Here is a 20,993-nt window from a genome sequence, read left to right on the forward strand (position 1 = left end):
CCCGAGTGAGGGGCTGGTGTGTCACACTGCCGAGGGCCAGCACAGGTTCCAGGTGAGTGTGGACACGGAGGGGTCCCCTGGACCATGGCCCAGAGATGAACAGTGCAGGCCTCCTGCCCAGACACCAGCCAGGCCACTCCCCAGGGTCCTGCCTGGGGCTGACAGGCAGCTCAGCACACCCAGCTCCAACCTGGAGCACCAAGCCAACTTCCCTGTGAGTCAGCTGGAGGACCAGGACCACACTGTGGCAGAGCCCAAAGTGAGAAGGGCATGGGTGCATGTGTGTAGGTGAGGGAGGGGCAAGGGCTGGGCCACACAGAGAGGTGTACCCAGAGGCTGCTGTTGGGACCAGAGCAAAGACTGGCCTCAGACCACCCATTTGGTGGAGTGCAGTCACAGAACACATCTTGTGGACAGTTCCTGGGTGGGACTTGTCTGGAAAGTTCTGCGAAGATTTCTGTCCTTGAAAAGGCACATGGGTAAGTTGTTCCTCTCTCACAGCATGAGCACTTCCACAAGACTTAAATCTCTCTCCACTTCCAACAGATGTAAATCCAGATGAGATGGGGCAGGGGAAGATGCCAGAGACCAAAAAAAGGAAAGTCCCAATCCAGCAGGAGACCCAGAGTGAGACGAGGAAACACCATGCCAGCAAGGAGAAGCTGTGCCTGTTCCCGCAGGAGAACAAGGACCGGGTCCAATTTGTCCTACCCAGCAGGGAGACCCAGAGCCTGTTCTTCAGGAGACCCAGGACTGGGTCCAGTTCCACCAGCCCTGCAGGGAGACCCTGTGCCTGTTCCTGCAGGAGACCCAGAGCTGGGTCACATTCCACCAGCCCTGCAGGGAGACCCCACATTCACTCCTGCAGCTCCTCCTGCACCTACACCCACACCTCTAGGCAACCGAGAGCCAATTCAGGCATCACTACCCCCTCAGGCTTAGCCACCTCTGCACCCACCAACACCGTCTTCTCCACAGTCCCACCATCAATCCGCTCCTCCACCCAAAACTTGTTTCCGTTCATCGTTTTCATTTGGTTTTTCTGTAATTTCCTTTGTTTTTTCACATCATTTACAGTATCCTCTATTTTTATGTTTGAAATCTGCAGTAATAAAATTTCAACTTTTTCCCTTTTAAATTGTGCAATTCAGGAGCATGAGGTGCATTCGCAATGCTGTGTGGCCATCACTACTGTCTAGTTTCAGACTATTTCTGTCCTCAAAGTAAAACCCTGTATCCAGAGCATGCACTCCCCTCCTCCCTCCCCCAGCCCCTGACAACCCCCAATCCTCTCTCTCTCTCTGGATGTCTTCACCTCTCCCGGGTGTTCCCTATCAATGAAACCACACAAAAGGTGGCTTTTTGTGTCTGCCCACGTATTTTAAGTGGGGGCTGGTGAATTTTTTTGTTTTTACTTGAAATAGCATTTTTGTTATTTGAAAGGGAAATCCAGGTGGATTAAAAATGTGATGTGTGAAGCGAAGCCCTTTTAGTAACTAAGTGCATAACCTCAGAAGATTAATAAAATGGCCACACTTAGGCTAACGGATTGCTTATTCTTATGCTTGCCCTTAAAACAGTCAGCTGACCTGACTGACCTTTTGCTGCTCACAGTTCCAGGCCCATTGCTAAAACTTAAAGCTATCGATCTTCCTGTTTCTACTTTATTCCAGTAATTAAAAGTTATAATCCTGCTTGGCCTCTGAGTCTCCAGGGAGAAGGTCACAGGACCTTAACCTTACAAAATAGCTTGAATTACCAAGGAGACCACACCTTGAGTGCTTCTAAGAGAAAGTGATGGAAAGAGTGGTAACCACTCGCCTCTACAGAAGTGGTCGCCTGGAGGCATCATGACATCATCCTAAGTCTTCTGATGAGAAAATTATTCTGTTGATTGTTATCGATGTTTTATTGTTTGAGCTCTGGCTGTGTACCGACCCCACCCCATCCCCGAGGGGGCACACAGTGTTGACGGCACCAGCCTGCTGGGAGTTCCCTTGGCCCTGCCTTTTTTATTCTAGGCTCCAAGACCCTGTCTGTGGGTTATTTGGCAATCAGGGACGGGGCGAGCTTTGGGCAACAGCACTGCTGTTCTGCCTGTGACGCCACAGCCAGAAGAGAGCAGGGAGCTGCTTTGCTCTTCCGGTGGCAAAAACAAAACCGAACAAATCAAAAAACAAGCAAAAGCCCAGAAAGAGAGCTGGAAGGACAAACCATAACCTGGAAAAATCATTCCTCGTGACCCAAGGTCAAAGAAAGGTTTCACACCCCTGTGGTCCAAGAATCTCTTGAAACCCAGTGTTCTCAACAGAAACAGAACAAACACATGCAGTTCCAATGAGAGGCAGTGCAGGTGGCCAGTGTGTGTTAGAGACGTGCGCCCTCCCAGGTGAGGACACAGGCAGACGGACACACTACAGAGACAGCACTGGTCACTATCACCTGGCAGGTCTTTAATCTGGTGACAACCAGCCCTGGTGACAACATGAGGAGGCAGAGGCCCCAGAGGATCCCCTGGAGGGAAGAGCAAACAGACACTCCTCTCTGGGAGAACAGCGTGCAGGACGCATCAAAGTTCCACAGGTGCATCCGCTTCCCAGCGGTGCTGGCCCTCAGAGCTGATCCCACCAAAGTGCTTGCACAACTTTTCAAAGATGTCTTTTCAAGGGTGTTCATCACAGCACACGTTGAAGCAGTAGGAATTGGAAGCAACACTAACGTTCATGGAGATTGGATGGGATCCATCAGTTCTGGACCATGTGGAGAAATGAATGCTGTGAAGCTGCTTATTTCTTATTCAGTGGAGAAGTCTGGGGCTACAGCTCAGCACTGTCCCACAAGCATCCCTGCTGCCTATGAACAAGGACGCCCAGCATCCCTGCAATGCTGTGTACCACTGCCTTAGCCCAGAAATGCCCTGGAGTGCCCCCAGTCCCCCGTCAGGTGCACTGCGGCCACTGGCCTCTGGCTGGGGCATGGTGAAAGCTGGGAGCTCTGGCCTGTCAGTTTACAGGGCTGATTCCTGGCAGTAGAAGACCCCTCACGTGCTCCCCTGCAAGCCATGGTGAAGTCTGGGGCCATGTGGTTCTCAGGCCCATATCTCAGGTGGTCACCAGTTTATACCAGTTACGTAAAGTCTGCTGCATACCAGTGTGGCAGAGGAAGGGACACATTACTGCACCTCTGGGCTTCCACTGGCTGAGAGGGCTTTGACAGTCTCCAGAAGAGCCCATATTGCAGAGTGAGGCTCCGTCTCACTCAGCCTTTGACAAAGAACTCTCCCCTTACAACTGAGACTCCTTGACCAAACCAGAAAGCCCAGACTGGCCAAGGCGCTGTAAAAAATTAGTAAAAAGCCTCAATTAAAATAGAGTCCGGAGGCCCAAAGGGGCAACTCTTATGCCCTATGTCAAGAGCAGAGCCCAGCAGGATGAAGAAAGATTTCCTCTTCTTCTCTGGCAAAAGCCTAGCAATGACAGCCAGAACGCAGCCAAAGAAAAACCAGGACTCTTCATTACTGCGGTCCTTTTCTCCTCTGTAAGATCTCCCCTCTTTCCACTTCTGCTGGGGACTAGCACATGGCTCGCCATGGTTGCAGACCCCTGAACTGGTTTGCTGATTCTGAACAAACCCATTTTTCCTGGAGAAGTACCTGCAAGGCTATTTGTCTCCAGTCAGCAGTGGCCATGTGTAAGCCCCAGCATGCCATCCAGCTCCAGGGGAGTCAGGCACGAGGGTCTGCCCCTGTCCAACACGAGTGCACAGAGCAGCCAACTCTGGCTGCCCTGGGATCCCAACAGGGAATCCTGTTTCAGGCAAAAAGCAGGTGTCTGGACAGGAATTGTTCAGCCAGGGGGAGGGGCAGGGGCCCGAGGTCTCCTGGGGCTTCCATTCCTGGGGGAAGAGCCAACTCTTCAGGTATGAGGTCTCAGGTTCTTAGCTGTGAGCAGTGTGGCCACTTCCATCTGATATCTGCACAAAGTTTGCCCATTTGACTTTTAAAGAATTCCATTCTGGCAGCCCCTCCCCAACTGATTCTAGACTCACTGGGCAGCGAAGGCATAAGTGAACCCTAAAGGTCCTCTCCTGCCTGCTTGTAAAGAGCAGGAACCGGCATCAGTTAACAGGCTGAGCACGGCCAGGGGGAGGAGGAGCTCCTTGTCCACACACCCAGCAGGGCAGCTTCCGCAGTGCTGTCAGTAACTCCGGCAGGTAAGGAGCATCACCATCACACTTCGTGAAGAGCCCTGGAACCTCCCGTTCCCATGCGCCCTCCCCTGGGCTAAGTGAGCGAGGAGGCAAGCCCCTGCTGCAACCCAGCAAGCACACTGCCACTTCCACATTCACATCTGGCAGCTCTCCAAACTCCACTTAAATTGTAAAAGCTAGCAGAGCAGGTTTTTGTTTCACCTCCATGCATGTGGGAGACAAGGGTAGTACCTATCTTTTGACACAGATGTTAACTTAAATTGTATTAGCAGGGTGTTGAGTTTAGGACCAGCAGGAGGACAGTGGGTTAAGGAGGGTGAGGGTTAGCAGGACATACCCATCCCCTTGAAGTCCAGACATCTCACAGGACACTTAACGCAAGAAATGACCTAAATAGGACACTTTTATCAGAAGAGACAGAAGAGACCTTGCAGCTACGTGAGGAAGAAGAATCTTTCTCCTCCTGCTGAGATTTCTTTCACCGGCAAGGCCAAGTGCTGGAGTCCTTTAGGTAGAAGAGGAGGCCTGAGGCTCCCAAATTTACAATGCAGAAGGGAAAAGGTAGAATAGAATTACCAAGAAATGAAATATAGGTACATCAACGATTTGCATTTTATCTGCAAACACATCAGGCCTTGTCTGGGGAACTAAGGGGCAGGGGAAGATTAAGGTCAGGACTCCCTGGGCCTCCGTCTCACACCCACACCCTGGGGTAGGGAATGGCCAGGCTGCTCTCCTGGGGGCTGCTCCTCCCCCACACCGTACACACACACACACACACACACACACACACACACACACACACACACACACACAGTCCAAGCAAGCTCAGGACTCTGAGATCTCCATCCCCTCTGAGCCCCCCACACCTGCCCTGGCCCACAGTGACTATGTAGAGGATGGGCAAGGGGTGTGGAAAAAGCAACTAGATGCTGTTATAAGCACCAGCTTTGGAAGGTAGGGGAAAGGCTAAGAAATTCTGAAATTCAAAGCCCAAAGACTTAGCCTCACTAAAAACAACTGAGATTTCATTGTAAGACTACAGAATGCTTCCCCTCCCCAGCAGCTCACCGCACCGACAGGCTCCAGCAGACTAACACTGGACCACAGCTGAGAGAAGGCCAGGACTCAGACTTGTGCAACAAAAGTCTCTAGAGAAATCCAAAGACAACATGAGACAAAAATAAGGACACCAGAGGACACTGAAGTGTCCAACACTTACAGCTACACCAAACATTAAACACAGCCCAACTCTTAGCAGTCACATGACATCTCACACTGAAGGCCCCTCTACTTCAGTTCCTATTACCCAGTCATATGTCCAACTTTCAACAAAAAATTACAAGGCATGTTAAAAGGCAAGAGGACACTGTGGAGAGACCAAGCAGTATCACAACCAGACTAACACCAGGCACAGACACTGGCATTTTCAGACGGGGAATTTAAAATCACTATGATTAATATGTTAAGAGTGCTAGTGGGAAAACTGGACAATGTGCAAGAACAGATGGGTTATGTTCACAGAGATGGAGCCTCTGAAAAATATCAAGAAGAAATGCAATGGAAAGAACGCAGTGACAGAAATCAAGAAACCTTTTGGTGAGCTCATCAGTACACTCAACTTGTCCTAGGAAGGACTCAAGGTCCTCAGAAGACAGGTCAACAGAAATTCCCAAGCTGAAATGCAAAGAGAAATAAAGAAGAAAACACCCAGAACATCCAAGAACTGTGGGCCAAAATCAAAAGATGACATATACATGCATTTGGAAGACCAGAAGAAAGGGAAAACTGGGCAGAATAAATATTTGAAGTAATAAAGGCTGAGAACTTTCCAAAATGAATGGCTAACACCAAGTCTTATACACAGAAAACTCAGAGAACACCAAGCCAGATAAATACCAAACAAACTACTCCTAGACCCATCACATTCAACTTAAAAAAGAAAAAAAAAGCCAAAGAATATCTTGAAACCACAGAAACACAATGCATATAAAGAAGAACAAGAGTAAGAATCTCAGTGGACTTCTCATCAGAAAATGTGCCAGCAAGCAAGAAGAGAGTAGAACAAAACTAAGTGCTGAAAGAAAAACTCATCAGCTTAGAATTCTACGTACAGTGAAATCACCCTTCAAAGGTGAGGAGAAATACTTTCTCAGACAAACAAAAACCAACAGTGCTCACGGCCAGCACATCTGTCCTTTCAAATGTTTAAAGAAAAAAAAATTCTTCAGGGAGAAGAAAAATTATTTAGTTCAGAAACTTTGATCAACATCAAGAAATGAAGCGCATCAGTGGAAAAATGTTAAAAGGGTAAAATAAAAAATTGTCTTAATCGCAAAGATAACTGTTTATTTCAATACTAACAATATACTGGGTGATCAAAGTGATGCAGGAAAACAGATGTGGGGCGTGAGGAGGGCCACGTTGAGCCCCTGGGATGTGCCCCGCCAAGCGTGGGTCCTTGGCTTCGCAGAGGAAAGAAGTCAAGAGCGAGCCACAGCTGAGTAAAGGTAGATTTATTCAGAGAGACATTGAAAGGCAAGAGAAAGGCCACGAGGTGTGGGGGCTGGGTGCTCAGATTAAAAGTAGGTACACACTCCATAGACAGAGAGCGGGCCGTCTCAGAAGAAAGAGAGAGAGGTGGCGGCGAGGTGCCATGTTGCCAGTATTTATGGGCTTGGTGGCTTCATGTGCTAATAAGTGGAGGGCCAGTCTAAGTGGCCTGGGGAAGGGGCTGGGGTTCCCAGGAAGTTGGCCATTTCCCACTCTGACCTTCTGTGGCCAGCCTTGGGACGGCCACGGTGCCTGTGGGCGTGTTATTCACCCTGCTGATACATTACAGTCGGCCTATAATGAAGCTCAAGATCTGCTAGAAGTGAAATTTCCCATCATCTTGAGCCTCAGGGCCTGCTGGGGGCTGAATCTTTCACCATTTTGATGTGAATTTCCGTGGCATTCCTTGAATGGCTGTGCCCTGCCCCCTTCCTGTCTCAAAAGTACACGTATAAGGGAGGCAGACAACAGCAATGCCACAAAGGATGGGGCTACTCTGGTATAAGATGCCTGCATTACCTGTGAGGCAGTGTCATTTTACTTAAAGGTGCACCTACTTTAAAATGTATATTGCAAGCTCTAAGGCCACTAAAATGTTTTTAAAAGACATATAATTAATGTACTACAAGAGATTAAATTGAATCATAAAACACTCAATCAAAACCAGAGAAGGCAGAAAAAGATGGAAGAAACAACAAACGCAAAGAATAGAAAACAGTAACAAACATTATGTTAAAAGTAAAGGGATTTGTCAAACAAGGGAAGCTAGGTCAGGAGCTGAAACTACTCATTTAAGAATTTAAGCAGCAAATAGGAAACTGGCGCTCAGAAGAGGCAGCGAGTTCAAAGGAAAATTTTAAGGATTCAAGCCAATTTTAAACAATGAGTAATAACAACATACCACTGAGAGAAGGCAGGATATTGGAAATGGAAAAAGCAAGATATTAGCTGACATTCTGGATCTAGACCAGGAGACACATCAGTCACCAGGCAAGTATACAGAGTCCAGACAAAACCAGGTAATGAGTCATTCTTATGTGATAGGCTCTGTGCTAAATACCTCAAAAGCATGACTTCATGCAATACTCACAACCCTCTAAGGCAGATACTATATTATCCCAACTGCATAAATTAGTCAAATGAAGTGTAAAGAAAAGAAGCAGCACACAATATTGTAAAATGACTATAACTCAATTTTTAAAAAAAGTTAAAAAAAGAAAAGAAAAGCAGCAGCAGAAGCCACCTGTAGATGCCAGGGTTGGATCTCGAACCTGGGCATTCTGACTTCAGGGCCCAAGCTCTTAACCACTGTATTGTAGCCCTTCACACTGACTTCTACCTCCCACACGTGCCGTGCCAAGGTGTGCACAGACCGAGCCCAAGGAGATACAACTTCAAAGACTTCCAATAAAAATGTGTCCAACTGGATTGTGTAAGTGGTAACTGGGAAGATGTATCATCAATTCAAAAAGTTTTTACTGAGCAATAACTCTGGGCCAGTCTACTGGAGAACAGAGAACCGAAGATGAATTAAACAAGGTCCCCGCCCTGAAGGAGTTCACAGTTTAGTAGCACAAACACCAAGCTCTACTACAATGTGTATTTAGTGCTGGGTAACTAGGGCAATAAAAAGCTCATCAGGAGGAATCATGCTGAAAATGTTAATAAGCAGCTGGAGGCCAGAGAAAAGCTAAAAATCTAACAGCAATAACCAGTGGGAGCACACCTAAAATTAAGACCAGTTGGCTGATAAAATCACCATTACCTAAGAATGGGAAGTCCATAGCAGGAGCCGGACACAAAGTAAAGTGACCAGAAAGCAAGACTGAAGGAGAGCTGATAAATACCAACTGAGGAGGCCAAGATAAAAATATTAAAGTCATGCGAAGCAGGTTTCCAAAGTGCAAAACAGGTCAGCACAATTAGTTTGGGCAGTAACTGCCCTAACAGTGAGTCTAAAAGGCATAATGATATTTTTAAGTTAACTACAGATCTAGTTCCACTCTCAGAGTTCACTCTGCTCATTCTGAGGAACAGTGCCATTTCTTAGTTCTGTCCCCAGGGTTGATTGATTACCAGTGATGTACAGTCACTGTGTGTTACAGGGTATAGAAGTGAGAAGCCAGTTCCCAGATTTGATCTTTGGATCCAGTCTAACAAGAAGCCTAGTCAGCTATGTTGATGGTGAGTTAAGAAATAGTATGAATACAAATTCCTTCATCTGGGACTAATACATGGGTAGTAGTGGTGGTAAATTTAAGCAGGTGGTAAGGTCAAGGTTGAATGGAAAGGAACATATGGGTTCTTGGATGGCTGGAAAGGTGCAGCCAGTCTGACTTGCTTTGGAGTCTTAAAAGATTATTGAGCATTTCCGATGGTTGAATCTTCTAGATGACTGGGTTGAAAGGACTTAAGTGGACACAAAAGAGTCAAGAAGGACTGACTCCCAGGGACACTGTAGTATTTTACATTACTCATACTTAATCTCAGCCTGATAAACCAATGGTATTTTGGGGCAGGCAGAGAAAAGAGCTGGGAAATATGGCTGAATATATAAATGAGTCACATTGTTGTTTTAACAATCACAAAGTGAAGAATTTCAGAAATGAAAGATAAATCAGGACCTAAGAGATGTGATTCAGAAGCCCATGGTAACAGAAGGCAGCCTTTCCTCTTGGTTATCTTAAAAAAAATGGGTTAGGGTTTAAAGGAGACTTTCAGGGAGATGGGGTACCAACCACGCAGCCCTAGCACAGATGTATGAGAACCGGTATAATGTACTGAAACTGCTGCTTCCGACACTTTGGTGTGGAAGATTTCGAATATCATGTAATGTTTTACTTTATCCCAGGAGCACAGCATTCCTGAGATTATCATTGTATGAAGAGTGAGTGGCACGGGTAAGAGACGTATGACCAAAAAGAAAGAGTGGATCATGAAATGATGAAGTAGCCCACAAAACTGCAGCATCATTAGGATGACTCTGAAGTGTGAAGCAGCTGGTGTCTGATCAGGACTGAACTGCTACCAAATGCTTTTCCACATTTATCACATTTACAGGGTTTCTCTCCAGTATGGAGTCTCTGACGCTGAGTAAGATGAGTGCTGGGGCTAAAAGTTTTACCACGTTCATTACATTCATAAGGTTTCTCTCCAGTATGAATTCAATGGTGTTTAGTAAGGGATGAGTTTTCCCACATTAACTACATGGGTTTTTCTCCAGAGTGAATCCTTTGGTGTTGTATAAACGTTGAGTGGGCACTGAATGTTTTCCACACTCGTTACATTTGTAAGGCTTTTCCCCAGTATGAGTTCTCTGGTGCTGGGTACAGTGTGTACTTCGTCTGAATGCCTTCCCACAATCATTACATTTACAGGGTTTCACTCCGGCTTGAATTCTCTCCACTGTGAATTCTTTGATGTTGAATAAAGGATGAGCAGTCACTGAAGGCTTTTCCACATTCATGACATTTATAAGGTTTCTCCCCAGTATGAATTCTCTGATGTTGCACAAGAGATGAATTTACAGTGAATGCTTTTCTATAAACTTTACATTTATAGGGTTTTCCTCCAGTATGAGTTCTCTGATGTTCAGTAAGAGATGAACTCTGGCTAAATGCTTTTCCACAGTCATCACACTTACAAGGTTTCTCACCAGTATGAATTCTCTCATGACAAAGGAAGTCTGAACGGTCACTGAAATTTTTTCCACATTCACTACAATTATGAGTTTTCTTTTTAAAAGTTCTTTGACTTTTAATTGGAGATAGGTTCCATTTGACACGTTTCCCAAATGGATCAAATTTTTGTAGTTCTTCTGAAGGAGTAACATGCAGTGGAATAATTTTAGATCTTAGATCAAAATTTCTCTCAAAATCATTAAAAGTATGCCCATTTTCCTCAAAAGATATTTCTTCATGGGCAACTATTATTGGCAGAAAACCAGTGGTTTGGGCAAGAGATTTTTTTTGAAATTTTGCCTATAGATTTCTCCTTTTGCTTTACTACCTTGGCCTCATATTCACAGGTTTCTTCAAATAAATATCCTTTGGACACATCCCTTCTGAGCCTTTCCACGATGATAGTGAAGGAGCTGCTCACTCAACAGTATATTCTAATGGTCTTCTCTTTGGTATCTGCTCTGGTCTTCAAATCTGAGGGGAATAAAAAAAGTATAAGAACATATTTTCTGTGTTGGGATTGGGGAACTGCACTCAGGAGAAGGAAAATAGCCTTACTAAAATCAGAATGCATATTAACCACCTTGTAATCTGGGAAAATGCTGAGTCAGTGGAGCAGAGATAAGTAGAGGTAGACGTGGCATGAAAGAGGCTGCCCCAACAGACAATGTCCCAGACCCTGAAAGCCGAAAAAAAAATTTTTTTAATGTAAAAGTTTAACCTTCTCATTTTAAAGATAAACAAGTTTACAACTAGAGATGTTATATAATTAACCTAAAAATGTAATTCAGAAACTGAATTAGGTTTTGTCTACTCTACTAGCAGAGACTCAACAGAGCGCCGATGAGAGAAGACAGGTACCAGCTCAAAAGACAAATAATGAAGGGGATGCAAAGCAGTATCAGAAAATGAACAACAAGAAAAAATAGCAGCACATGCAGAGAAGCTGCTGAGGAATGTAAAACAGCACCTGAAAAAGCAAAGCAGAAAGGAGCAATAGCTGAGTGGGTCCAAATCTGAACAGAACAGCAGAACTTAAGGCATTAAGGAAAGCTCCTTGGGCAAACATTTTAGAGACTCTTCTCCTCCTAAACATTCACACCTAAATTGCACGTATAGATTCATCCCTCATCTGAATAAGTGCCTCTAGAGATCTCAGTATCTCACCAGACCTCCGCAATTCTCTTTCCTGGTTTGAGACTAATTTTAGAAACTAGGAATCCTGCTCATGGGAAAAGACAATATGCAACAAAATCACAACTATCAATCATGTAAATATTTTGAAAAATTTAAAGCACTAGCACTATCAATAAAGTCTTTGTGTTGAAGGATAACGATCTACTGTCCTCCGGCCAACAGAAGAGACAAGAGACAGTACTAGAGAAGGCACACAAATAGACTTGCAGGGACTGTTATCAGAGTGGTTGGAAATGGACCTAAGTAAAGTGATCTAAGATCACAGTCCGCTTTTGCGTGGAATCACTAACCAGAAGCAACTGCACTTCCACCAGTCATAGCACAGGAGATGTTCTGGCACAAAGAGACATACCGAGGTAAGGCACTGCAGAACCGTTACTCTTTCCTTTTTAACAGATTATGGAAGCCAATACTTTGCTTCCTTAATTAAATAAAGATTTGCATACTCGAATACTTTTCAGCAAGTGTTAAGAAAATCTTGGGAAGATGTAGATTCTAATGTTCACATAAATGCAAGTACTTCACAAGTCCTCCAAAGATACAGCTGTTCAAATCAAATCTGGGGTCTCCAAGCAAACACTGCAGCAAAGGCTCACCATCTAGAGGGCTAAAGCCGCAGTCCTAATGTTAAAGTTTGGCTCACTGCCCCAAAGCGGCTGTCACCGAAACTCTGGCTCCGCTCAGACTTCCCCGCAAGCAATTCTCTTCCCGAAATTCCTTCCCGCCGCCTCCTCTGCGCCTCCGGGGCCTCCGGCGCTCCCGGGGTCCCGTTCCCCGCCAGGCCCCAGCTCGGAGCGTCCGCTGCTCCCAGCAGCGCCCCAGGCCTCACTCACCTCACGGGTAGCCGAGCCCCACACAGCCCTCCCGCGACTGCGGCTGACTGCGCCTCCCAGAATGCCTCGGGCCGAGCCGCTTCCGCCTTCGTCCTCAGGGACCTCCGTTTTCCCAGAAGTCCCCGGGAAATCTCTGCCTCCGTCACCCATCCCGCGGGCCAAGGGGGCGGTGCCGGAGGCGTCTCAGCCAATCAGGGCCGCAGGCCGGAATCTCCATGGTAACTGCCGCCACCCGCTCCCTTCCACTGTGCGGGATGCAGAAGCTTGCCTTCCAGGTCAGGGGTGCCGGCAGACGCTCCGCTCCTGCGGACTGCGGTGCGCCAGACAGCGGCCTCCCCGCGCCCGACCGCAAGGCCCTGGGAAGGAAAGACAGTGCAGAAATTTTAGACATTAGAGGACGCTGTGGTCCTTTGGATACTGTTTCTAACAGATCGTGAAGGATATTTTTGAGACCATCGGGGACAATGGAACGAAGGCCTGCGTATTAGTTAATATTAAGGAATTTTTATGAGTGAATGTCATATTTGGCATTTCTCAGCAGACACTTCACAAGCCATCCAGAGGTACGTTATGTTCATTTTTAATCTGCCAAGAGCTCAGGCGGCCTGGATTGTGAAGTGAAGAAGATATGGAGCGGAGCAGACCCACGAAGGACTGCAGCCACTGAGAACAATCAGATCCCCGTTTCAGGGCCACTGCAGCAGTGGCAGTGGGGACACCTCTCCTGCTGTTTACTTTATCATTTTCTGTCTCTGGCCAAGCCTGCAAAGAGCATGAAAGGACTCTACTGTAACTGCAAATGTCTGTTTTCTGATCACAAATGTGAAAGCATGTTCGTTATGAAAGATTTCGAAAATGCAGAAAAGTAAATATAGAAGAATACCAGAAGGAAATATACTAAACCATTAACAGGGGACTTTTTTGGCTGCAGGGATTTATATACTTAAAAAATTTTTTTATCCTGTATGTTTTCATATATTTCCCAAAATTTCTACCATAAATTACAGAATTACTGCTTTATCATAAAAAGTTTTTTTAAGTACACATTTTGCAATTTATAGGAAGGCTACATGGCAAGCATTACATCTGCGAACATAAAGTTAGACATAGGGCATAGTAGCAGATAGTACCTCAGAGTTAATCACAAGTTACTGCATGAGTAGCAAAACTGGCACAAGATACAGAATTTAGATAAAGTATGCCATCAGTGACACCATCAGGATGAAAAACTGGGAGCGTGCAACCCAGAGTCAACACTGTGGCACTTTACTGATGAGAAAAAGGGCAGTGCTCAAGAGATACTTGTTGAATAAAAGGGCCAAAGATAATTTCAAAATAATTAATTTCTTAATGATTAATGTTTAATTTTTCCTTACTATATATAATATGGATAAAATATTCATCAATTTGTATATACCATATATATATTATATATATATATAATATATATATCTCCAAAACTGAAGGTAATACAATGAAAAGCAAGCCGAACAAAAAAACAGTGTTACTATATCATTTTAGTCCTTATCAAATCAAGAAGACAAAAAAATTAATATAAAAGAGCTTACAAACAACACAAATTTATTTCTCACAGTTCTGGAGGCTAGGAATTCCAAGATCAAGCTACTGCCATTTCAATGACCTCAGGCTTATGGGTCCACCTGCCACTCAACATCTCTACTCCAACATCCATGGCCATAACTGAGCTCCAGAAACTCACCCCCAACCTGTTGTTCCAGGCTTTGCCATCTCCAAGGAGGGCAGCTCTATCTTTCAGTCGTTCAGGCCAGAACCTTGGAGTCATCTTCTCTTTCCCTCCACCCCACATCCAGTCTATCAGGAAATCCTACAAGGTCGATCCAGAATCGATCACTTGTTTCCATCTCACCAGATACTCAGGGCCCACCACCCCTTTTCACCTGCGTTGTTGCAGAAGCTTCACTCTGGCACCTCAGTCTAATCTCAACACACAAGCCAGAGGGGCCCGCTAGCACCCAGGTCAACCTGTTCCCCTTCTGCTCCCACAGCACTGGGAATAAAAGCCACAAGCTCATCAGGGCCCTCAAGCCCTGCAGAGGCCCCACCCCTCCCCACCTCCTCTGACCAAATCCCAACCTCTGCCCTCAGCTGCCCCACATGAGTAGGGTGCTGGCTGATCCCTGAAAGTGATGTGTCTTCAGGGCTCATGTCGCTGTTTCCTCTGCCAGAGACCTTTTCTACAAACACCCACAATGCTGTCTTCTCACTGGATCTGGGTTTGACCACTTTAGCCAATGGGATATCACAAATGTGATGCACAGAGGCTGAGAAGTGTTTGCACATTGGGACTTGATCTCTCTGGCTGCTTGATCACTCTTTGGAGACTAGCTGCTATGTGAAGGAGCCAGAGCCAACCTGCCGCATGTTAGCTGAGCATGCGTGACCCTGCCGCATCCTGGAGGAGCGTGTGTGAGCCTGCTGCATCCTGGAGGAGCGTGCCAACTACCAGGAAGCTCACGTGAGCCCGCTGCATCCTGGAGGAGCGTGCCAACTACCAGGACGCTCACGTGAGCCCAGGAGAAGCCGGCAAAATCACTGTCCTATTGAGCCAGCCCAAACTATCCACCCACAGAATCGTGAGCAAATAAATGATTGTGTTAGGCCACTAAGATTTGGGGTGGTTTATTAAGGAGCAACAGCTGAATTAGCAAGCATTTATCCCAATGCTATTCATAAAGTCGTCTACCCTTTCTTTCATGGATTTGAAGGGCCCCAATACATCAAGTATGTTTTTATATAATCAGGGATCTGTTCTTGGATTTCTGCTGTGGTCCCACCCCAGGCAGCTCTGACCACATCGCAGTTCATTCAGCTGGGAGGTTTTGCTCTTCACCCCCCGGGCCTCAGGAAATGGAGTAGATGGCCAGAGAGTACAAACACCAATCCTGGTCTAAAATTTAATTCTAAACAGGGGGATCTTTATCTAGCATCCTTGGAGTACCTCTACAGGTGTTTTCACAAACTTGGACATGTGCATTTTCCTGAGAAGAAAGCTTTTCCCACTCTTAAGCAGATTCTCAAAGGGTTACGTGATCCCAAAAATGCTGAGCTGAGGCTGAAGGAAATTCATGTGGTTTCTGGTCAGCCTCTCAGTGGGGGCACTGGGTGGCAGCAGAGGAAAGAGCAAGGCCAAGCTCTGAATCGTGCAAAGGCTGGGTAGGCCCATTCGTGCATTCCCTCTGTGCTACAGTTGTGTTTGGCTGTTGCTATGGTTTATTGGTTTGTGCTGTCTTCTCTCTCCTGCTATGAGCTTTGTCAGGGAAGGCTTTGGACCCTAATGGTCAGCTTTAGTGAGGTGCTCTGAGCTTGGAACTAGAAGTGGCTTTAACAGAGGCAGCCAACCCCGGGGGTGTAGCCAGCAGCCATGGGATCCTGGGAGAGTTACTTTGTGCCTTGGAGTTCCATTTGGGGGATGAGGGTCTCTGACAAGCAAGAACATTAACACACACATGGCATGGTGCACAGTAGACGTCCAGCTGGAAACGCAAATCCCCTACCCATCGTTGTGCCCCCAGGCCGCACGGTACCCCTCCTGGAACTATGCCCAGCACACAAGGAGGAGGATGACTCTCCAACAGTCTCCTCCTCCAGGAACTTGGCACGTGGGGCGCAGTGGGGGGTGAGAGCACCCGCTGGACAATAATGAAGGCCCTCGACATCCTCTTCATGCAGAAAAGACAGCAAGTGTGAGTGGCCTAAACAGCACACGATGTCCTTCTTGGAGATGCAGGACTCAGCTCATCACACTCAGGCACCCAGGCTGGCCGGAGCACCCTCTCGGCACTCGCAGGCCAGGACCCACAGCAAAGGAAAGCACTGCTCTTTGTACGCACGGCTGCTGCTTCCCACCTGCTGGACACAGCACATCACCAGGGCAAAGGGTGGGTGGGGTGGGGCCCAGAACAGCAGGGGGCAGTCAGTCCCACAGGGGTCCCATCTCCATCAGCAAGGCCCAGACAGAGGAGGGACTGCTGCTGGCTGATCAATAGCCCCCTCCCAACTGGGGTCTCAGAGCAGGGCACACCAAGGAGGACCTGCTCCCCTTTGGAAAAGGGGGCCAGTGCGTGCAGCTCTGCCTTGAACTGGTGCTTGTCTAGCACGAGCCCTTTTGCAGAGCTGCCCCATATGCTCCCCAGACACAGCAGCGATGCAGTACACTCCAGCTGAGAGCCCTGTTGATAAACATTTGGACCATTAAGTGAGCTTTGCCAGGAGGTAGAAGAGGGTTTAAATGGAAGAAAAGAGGGTTTGCTCAGAAGTCAGGTGGGGCTTCACGTACAAAGGTCCAAGGAAGCAGCTGGGTGGTCTGTGTAGTGGGGCAGGGACAGGGGCTGCCTGGGGGACCTGTCCAGAACAGAGGGCGGGGCTCAGGACACACCCCTCCAGCCAGGACCCAGGCTCCAGAGGTTGAGGCTGGCAGCATCCCCACACTGAGGTCCTGACCATTCACTACTTTAGTCGTAACTCATGTCACTGAGCACCTACTATGTGCTGGCTGTCACCCCAGGTGCTGGGGAAAGCAGGAGGAAATGAGGCACCTGTGTCCTGGGAGCTCCGGTTCTTGCAAGGAGACTGATCATAGACAAGAAAGTAAGATGTGAGCTTTGGTATGAATGAAGTGGGGCCAGCCATGCACATGCTTTCATCCAGGTGAATGGGACGTGTAAAGGCCCTGAGGTGGGGGGTGCTTGTTTGCGGGGAGCCAGAGCCCAGAGTATCTGCAGGGCAGTGAGGACAGAGGGGGCAGAGGGCATGCAGGCCTCCTGGGTATTGTGAAGACTTCGAATTTCATTACATGTGAGATGAGAGAAGAGTGTCATGACCTACCTTCTGGCTGCTGGAGTGGAGAACAAAGCTGTGGGTGGCAGGAAGCCAACAGGGAGGCCAGGAGGCCCTGTCCAACAACCCAGGCCCCAGTGAAGCAGCTTAGGCCAGCGGGGGGCAGGGTGGTGGTGCTACGTGACTGAGTGGTGGGTTTGGAATACAGTGTGTAAAGCAGAGCCAGCAAGAACTCCAGAATGGACATGAGGTTTGTGAGAAAGAGCCAAGTGGAGCGTGACAGCGAGGTTCTGGCCTGAGCACCTGGAAGAACAAAGCAGCCTCTCACTGAATGGGAGGACCGAGGTTTCGCGGGCGGATGGGGGGCCCCTCTTAGGACAAGACACGTGAGTGGTGACCGTGGATGTCCTGGTGGAGAGTCTCCAGTGGAGCTGGAAGAGGAGCTCTGTGGGGAGACAGCACTCAGTAGGGGGAGAGACCACCAAGGAGGTGAGCCCAGGGGCACCTCCAGCCCAGGACACTGGTGGGGGCACAGAAGAAGAGGTCCCGGGACCAGGCGAGGACAAGTTTAGGGGCTTAGTGCTGGGCCATCCATCTCAAGGCACAGAGCAGTGGCTGGTCCCCCATCTCCCGTCTCCCCCCACCACTGTGTCCCTGCCCCACCTCCTGGGATGCTGCAGCCTGGGGCCCCCTTCTCCCCCTCCCTTCTCCCTGCTCCACTCCCCTCTCTGCTCTGGCATATTGGGTTTCTGGCTGCCGCCTGGGGTCCCCAAACAGGACAAGCAGGAAAAACTGGCCTGGTCCTGGGGACACCAGTTTCAACTTGGCTTCTGGGCTTTGAGGAGGGGATTCATGGGCCATCTCTCTAGGGAGCCTTCCCTCTGGGAAGGGGGACAGTTTCAGTGTGGCCTCCAGGAAACTGTCCCCCACCTGTTATCTGAGTGCCTGTGTCTGCAGCAGCGGAGATGGTCTGGCTGGGCTCAGCCTCCTGCAGGAGCCCCTTCCTCTCAGGCCACCTGTGGAAAGACTCCAGCAGGGTACAATCCATGAAGGGCAAATTAATTGTGTGGCTTGGATTTCCCTTTGAAGAGAGAAGAGATAAAACATTGTACTCATCACCTTTAGAAGGAAGCAGGCACACAGGTGTGCAGTCCAACGCAGTCCACCTAATCAGCAGACCTGCTCTGGTCTGTGGTCAGTCAGGGTGCAGAGTGGGACCCACGGTGCACATTCTGTGGTGGAAACAGAAGGAGAGGCAGACAGAGGACACGACCATGGAGAAGGGGTCAGAAGGCAGCCGCTCACAGCTCGGGAGAGCATCAGAGAGAGAGAGAGAGAGGGAGGGAGGGAGGGAGGGAGGGACTGGGATGAAGGGAAACCAGCGCTGAGGGGCAGATACACCCCGGGAGGAGACACACCTTCTGAGTTTAGGGCATTAGACTTCCTGTCAGTCTCCGGCTTTGACTTTAAGCCACAGTGTGTCCTCTCCTTGGCAGGTTCCTGGATCTATTCCCTGGGGTAGGGGCAGTGGTGGGGGTAGCAGACTCCCTCCAGAGGCAAACTCCCACCAGGCCCCTCTGCCACCCTCTCCTCCTCCAGGCCTCATCCTTGGCTGCTGAGTTCAGTCTTAGCAAGGAATCCCCCTCGACACTCAACCAATTCCTCTTCATAACTTCCATCCCCACCCTCACCTGGCCGGTGGCTAGAACCCTTCACTCGCCCCTATTGTATGAGGGGTTGAATTCAGTTTCTCTCCACAATTGCCAGTCTTAAGTAAAGTCTTTCTTGCCTTTTCTAACAAGTGTCCAGTGAATAATTCCTGCGTAACAAGGGTTATGAACAGAGCAGCTGTGAGTGCCTGGCAGGGGCCTGGCGAGGTGAGCACTGGACCCCAGCTCCGCTGCCCCCTGCACAGTGCTCTCAGCCCCTTGGCCTCTGTCTCAGGGACCTTGGCTCAGCTGTGAGCCTGGCCCAGACACGGCCACAGACACATGAATGAGCCTGAGACAAAGGCCACACCACCCCAGGCAGGTGCTCCGGGGGCCACAGTCAGGCACACACCCAGGGACATGGGCAGCAGCAGTCAAAGGCCTCGGATGCCAGGGAAGATTTTTGACCTTTAGGCAAATGTGGAAATATCACCTTGAAGTACAAGTCCTGTGGCAAAAAAGGAAAAACTAAGTTGAGGGTCAGCTCTCTCGCCTCCAGCACAGAAACAAGGAATCCTGGAAACTGCATGTGCTCGGGCAGGACACGTCTCTTCTCAGCACAGTATTGTTAGGTTTCGCGCTGAACGTCCCAGCCTCTAACCTCAGCAGCGTATTGGGGGTGGTCTGGGGGAGGCAAAGGGGCTTGACAGCCTGGCCCACCCAGCTACCCTGCCTTCCCAGCAATAAGAGTGCAGACTCATGCTGAAGAACCGCTACACAAGCGATTTGTGGCCAGATGTGTCTGTAGTCACGTTTGGACTGCATTATTCTCTATGTTACCCAATACTTTCCTTTAAGCAGTTCCTCACTTCCTGGGACTCAGGGCACTCAAGGCTCTTCGTGTATTTTCTCAGCTTCCACCCTAGTATCAGGCGTTTCTCTGAGGAGTCCTGGTTCCTCTCGTTGAAGGTGGTATTTAAAAACCAAGATCTGGGCAGGAAGCACGCTGGCTGCCCCGGGGTGTGACGTGCTCCCAGGCCTCTCAGAGGCAGAGCTGGGAACACGGGTCTGCACGCTACCCGGCAGGTGCGGACGTGTGGGCGCCTCGTGTCTGTCTGCGAGTGGGATGTAAACCGTTCACCCTGGCCCCGCCGTGCCCAGCCCTTCCCCAGTGTGTTTACCTGCTCGGTCCTAGTGGACATGCCGGTGCAGGCTGCTAACCCATGCCACCGTGGGAAGTAGACTTAGCAGCCCGAGTCCAGCGGCTGTGTAGAGCCATCCTTTCTTTATGGTGTTTAGGAAAAGCACTGCTTTGCACAGTTGCCAGGTCAGCTCCTTTCTGTCCACTCTTCGGGGGGTTGCCCTCCATCTAAGACCAGACTCCCTTCGGCATGCACCAGCCCGGGAGCCCGCATCCCAGCTGTTCTTGACTTTGTCATAGCCATGGTCACTCTTTGTGGTGTGCTGTGGGGCCACACGTGTGTGGAGCACATACCCCCTGAAGGACCACGCAGGGCAGTTGCATCACCCCACAACCTCCCCCGCGTGGCCCTCAGGGGACACAACCCCTGGCAACCACTGTGCTGTTTTCTGTCCTTATAATTTTGCCAATTCCAAATGAAAGAAGAGTAAATAAATACATAGCATCTGGTGGTGAGGTACACTTCCCCCCTCACCCTCGGATGGCACACACTGGGGAGGGGCACACAGGGGCCCAGTGAGCAAAGATCCACACGCCCACACAGCCAAGACTCAGTGGGACAGGCAGGGCCCATCCCACGCATGAACCCCATGGCTAGGCACCACCCTGGAGCACCAGGGGACCTGCAGAGGTGGCACTGGCTGGGCAGGTGCTGTGGGAGCAACAGGAGGCACCGCCCAGCCCATCTGGATGGAGGAGTGGTGTCCTGGCAGGGTGGCTGGCAGGGTGACACTGGGTCCCTCGGGAAGCACCACGGGTCCCTCGGGAAGCACCACTGGTCCCAGTGCCCGGGGGGCTCTGTGCCTGGCAGCAGGAGTGCCACGTCCTCAGCCCCGCTCCCCTCTGCCTCCCC

The 20,993-nt window shown here is 49.0% G+C and overlaps 1 long non-coding RNA gene across 1 annotated transcript; it reads right to left on the bottom strand.

Annotated features, from left to right (window-relative positions):
* Positions 1-9,794: 9,794 nt before the first annotated feature.
* On the bottom strand, positions 9,795-20,542 carry LOC135323134 (uncharacterized). Its single transcript, XR_010384380.1, has 3 exons — positions 18,410-20,542; positions 12,473-12,828; positions 9,795-10,916 (listed from the first exon to the last, which is right to left on the bottom strand). It is a non-coding gene; the product is annotated as an uncharacterized LOC135323134 (long non-coding RNA).
* Between the last annotated feature and the right edge of the window lie 451 nt (positions 20,543-20,993).

The sequence above is a fragment of the Camelus dromedarius genome, chromosome 16 (genome assembly GCF_036321535.1).
Source record: "Camelus dromedarius isolate mCamDro1 chromosome 16, mCamDro1.pat, whole genome shotgun sequence".
Lineage (NCBI taxonomy): Eukaryota > Metazoa > Chordata > Mammalia > Artiodactyla > Camelidae > Camelus > Camelus dromedarius.